Source organism: Cupressus sempervirens, chromosome 11 (assembly GCF_028749045.1).
Source record: "Cupressus sempervirens isolate cs-2001-9-10 chromosome 11, ASM2874904v1, whole genome shotgun sequence".
Taxonomy (NCBI): domain Eukaryota; kingdom Viridiplantae; phylum Streptophyta; class Pinopsida; order Cupressales; family Cupressaceae; genus Cupressus; species Cupressus sempervirens.
The window spans coordinates 617331475-617332755 of NC_143128.1; positions in this window are offsets into that span (position 1 = coordinate 617331475).

Genomic DNA, 1281 nt, shown 5'->3' on the forward strand with positions numbered 1-1281 from the left:
AAAGATAGATAACAGATCAAGCAAGGGACACATCAGAATTGAGAAAATCAAGTGCCTGAAATCAACAATTGAAGATTGTAAGCAATCAGGTCAAATATTTCTAATACTCTTTGACAATTGTATTAGATAGTGGAAAACCCTATGATGATAGGTTAGCTTAACAACTATTTTGTAGATCCTTTGAAGACATGACTAAATCCTTTAATAGGGTGACACTTCATGTAAAGTGTTTGTAAATCCTCTAACTAGGTCACTATTGACATAGTGTAAAGCCTTTAATAAGGCAGGCCTTTCACAGGACAAACCATTAGAAGTGGTCAAACAATTATTGTTGCAGTGATTTTGTGGGTATCATCCCCACTCCAATTTTGCCTTCTTATTCTTGGAGGGTTTCTAGGTTACCAAATTATGGTGTTATGTGTGTTGATGCATGTGTTTACCTTATGTTTATTTGATATGTTTACATGCATGTAGTTTATTTTCAGTTAAAATTTTTAATGGATAAAATGCAATACTTCTGATTCACCCCCCCTCTCAAAAGTACTCTTCCCAATTGAATATTCCAAAAAAGTCTTCTCAATTGACTTGACTAATTTATTCTTCTCAAGAGTTTTCTTAGGGAAGATATAAGATTCTTTGCTTCATCTTCTTCATCAGAATGTGTTGTAGCTATTGCTGATGTTTGGGTAGGAGGAGTAGAAATTCCTACTACTACTGTTGCTATCAAAGGCACACATAAGATACCTATTTCAGTGCTAGTCTCCATCTTTTGTGCATCTTCTTTAGTAGGCTCTTGATCCTTTTCTTTATCAGAGCTATTGCAATCCACAATATTGCCAACAATGCTGGCACCAAAATCCTTGAATGGATCATCTATTTTGTCAATTATCACTTTGGTGTTATCTATTTACATAGATTCACTACCAATAGTGATGTGTGGTGAAGAACTTAGTGTCACTACTGATTCAGAATTGTGCGAAGTACTGCATGCTATAGGACTATCTTCCTTTCATTGCACACTCTTTTCAGGTATCTGGCTGGCTTCTTTTGGCTACGCACTTTCTCTGGGCATCTGGCTTACCTCTTCTATCTGTGCACTATCTCTAGACATCTGACTTGCCTCATTTGCCTATGCACTTACTTTAGGCATAGTAGACATGAATGAAACTCTAGCCTCTTGAGTTTCCTTATTAACTTCCTCATAATTTCCTCCCATGAGGAGAATGAATCTTTTCTTATGTCTTAGCAATGGTGCTATACCTTTCAAAATTTCTTTTATAT